This window comes from Tupaia chinensis, unplaced genomic scaffold, assembly GCF_000334495.1.
Source record: "Tupaia chinensis unplaced genomic scaffold, TupChi_1.0 Scaffold143574_1, whole genome shotgun sequence".
Taxonomy (NCBI): Eukaryota; Metazoa; Chordata; class Mammalia; order Scandentia; family Tupaiidae; genus Tupaia; species Tupaia belangeri.
In genome coordinates this window covers 3,279,817-3,283,200 of record NW_006203419.1, presented here as the reverse complement: position 1 = coordinate 3,283,200, position 3,384 = coordinate 3,279,817, and positions in this window count along the sequence as shown.

Sequence of the window (3,384 nt, the reverse complement as noted above, 5' to 3'; positions counted from 1 at the left end):
TTTCTCGCTTTCTGTCTCTCTGTCTATCTCTCTCTGTCGAGCGCATGCACCCTATAGCAAAAACCTCTCCGAAAAAAAAAAAAATAGTTGGACCAGCATGCAGTGTATTTACTTTAAATAGTTGGACCAGCACATGGTTGGAGGTTAAGGTGCTGGATCCCACATGGCCAGTGGGGCAGTTTGAGTCCTGGACCTGATGGCTTGGAATTCACGCCATGTATGTATGTGTGTGCACGCCCAGAATCCCAAAAGGAGACTGGAGCAGAAGGGGTTGGGTGTGATCATCCTCCCAGGGAGTCACTTCCTCTCTCGATCTTTCTCTGGTGAGTACACATGCCCAAAAAAAAAAAAAAAAAAAAAAAAAGAAAATTAAAAGAGAAAGGAAGTGTATTATAAAAATATTTTGCTCACTTATTATTATTATTATTTTAAATTTTATTTATTATTTAGCATTTTTCAATTCAATGAGAGCGAAAGTTGAGAAAGCAAACTGCCAGGTCCAGGACCTAAACCATGGTCGACCACGTTGAGAGTCCAGTGCTTTAACCTCCACACCACCTACCAGCCCCAGCTTATTTATTTTTTTTAAATTAATTAACTAATTAATTAATTAATTATTTTGACCAGAGAGGGGCAGAGTGAGAAAGAGAGAGGAAAAGTGAGAAAGCAAGCTGCCAGGTCAAGGACTCCAACTGCAGTTGGCCAGGTGGGAGTCCAGTGCCCTTAACCACCACACCACTACCTGCCGGCACCTGCTCATTTATTATTATTATTTTATTTTAAAATATATACTCCTGGAGTCAGGGGGCTGGCAAGTGGCATGGAGGATAAAGGTGTTGGATTCTCACATGGTTGACTGTGGTTCAAATCCTGGACCTGGTGACTTATTTTCTCACTTTCCTTTTCTCTCTCTCTCTCTGTCTCTATCTGGTCAAATTAAAAAATAATAATAACTAATGGAATTAAATAAACAGATAATTCTTTAAAAAGAATTTTTAAAAAATAATTCTTTAAAAAAATATTTAAAAGGGGTTAGCAGGTTCCCCCCACTGCCAACTAAACTCCTGTCATTTCCCTCTATCCAGGTTTCTGACCCAGAATCTGTTGCTTGGTAAAGTCTGTCTGGCTTTGCACACATACTTAGGATTTGGTCATGATTTGGGACCAACAGATGGTGTAATAGTTACGTCAATGGACTTCCGTGTAGTTGACTGTGTTTGCTATAGGACGCGTGCGCTTGCCAGACAGACAGAGACAGAGAGACAGAAAGTGAGAAATCACCCCCCGGGGGGATGGCCATGCCACAATCCCTTCTCCTCCATTCTCCTCTTGGGATCTTGGGCACGCATGCACACACACCCGGCGTAAGTTTTAAGCCACTGGGTCTGGGATGCTAACCGCAGTCGACTACGTGGGAGTCCAGCGACATAGCCATTACGCTAACTGCTGGTTCCTTGCTTTCTCATTTTCTCTCTCTCTCTTTGTGTCTCTCTGGTCAAATTCAAATAACTGAATAAATATATAAAATTAAATAAATAATTATTTAAAAATATACTCCTTTTAAGAATTATTTTAACTTTATTTATTATTATTATTTTCCAATTTTTATTAGAGAGAGAGAAAGAGAGAGAGGAAAAGTGAGAAAGCAAGCTACCACGTCTGGGACTTGAACCACAATTGGCCATGTTGGAGTATGACATCTTTAATCACTATGCCAATTGCTGGCCCGAATATCTTTTTTTAATATACTTATTTTATTTAACTTCACCCATTTATTTATTTATTTATTTATTTTAATTTGACTAGAGAGCGACAGAGAGAGAGTAAGAGAGAGAGAGAGAGAGAAAGTGAGAAAGCAAGCTGCCAGGTCCTAGATCCAAACCAAGGTCAGCCATGTGGGAATCGAGTGCCCCCAACCACTACACCACCTGCAGGCTCTGTTACATCTTGATTACATCAACACAATCTGCAAATTTGTGTTCTCTCATTATGTAAGTACCTATATAATGCCATCCATTTGGCCTCTCAGCCTATGAAGCCTAAAACATTCACTGTCTGGCCATTTCAGAAAAAGTTGGCCTTCTCTGGTCTAGACCCTAGGGAGAAGATGGGAATAACATTGAAAAGAAAAGTGCTGGATGAAGATGGAATAGTCCCAAGCTGCAATTACCTCAAAAATAACACAGCCTGGAAATGACTAACATTTCAATCAAATTAACCAGGTCATGAAGTGTTCCTGATATATTCCGCTGATTTAGTTTAGAGAAGTTAAGAGGAAGACATAACCTTGTTAGTATTAGCTGTACTAGGAAAGGAAAACGAATGAAAAAAGCAAATGAAAATGAGTAGGAAAACATTCATGTATTTTTTGAATTGATGATGATGATGGTAAAAATAATCATAAAAATAATGACATTGGCCAGCCCTTAGCCTATGGTTAAGGGAGCCGGACCTTACAAGGTCCACCATAGTCTGGCTCCAGTGACAAGAAAAACATGGCAGACGGGCTGGCAGGTGGCGTGGTGGTTGTTAAGGGTGCTGGACTCCCATATGACTGACTGAGGTTTGAGTCTCAGATCTGGTGGTTTGCTTTCTCTCTCTCTCTCTGGTCAAATCAAAAATAAGTAAGTTGGGACCAGCAGTTGGCTTAATGGCTATGTTGCTGGACTCCCATGTAGTCAACCGCGGTTTGGGTCCTGGACCTGGTGGTTTAAACTTATGCTGGACATGCGTGCCAAGATCCTGAAAGGAAAATGGAGGAGAAGGGATTGTGGTGTGGCCATCACCCCCACCTCGAGGGGGGGTGATTTCTCGCTTTCTGTGTCTCAGTCTCTCTCTGTCTTTCTGGCTAGTGCAAGTGCCCTATAGCAACAAACAAACAAACAAACAAACAAAAAATTCTCAAAAAAAAAAAAAAAAGGAAAAAGAAAAAGTAAATAAAGTTAAAACAAAACAAAAACAAAAACACAGCAGACACATACATGCCCCAAATCCCAAAAGGATGGAGAAATGGAAGAGAATGTGTGACCATGCCCCATTGGGGGATATGTTGTCTCCTGATCTCTGGTGATGAAACCCAGTAAGAACTCCCTAATGTATTTCTAAGATTCTTGAAATAGAAGGTCCATTTACATTGTAATGGCCCAGAGTAAGAAGTAAGTCTTCAGATTTTTGGTTATGATAATAACCAACATGGACCATGAATGAAGGCCATTTGACCTCTAAAACTCTCACTTAATGGACCAGCAGTTGGTGTAATGGCTTTGTCTCTGGACTCCCATGTAGCCGACTGAGGTTTGAGTCCCGGACCTGGTTGCCTAAACTCATGCCAGGCACATAAGCATGTGTGCCCAAGATCCCGAGAGGAGAAGGGATTATGGTGTG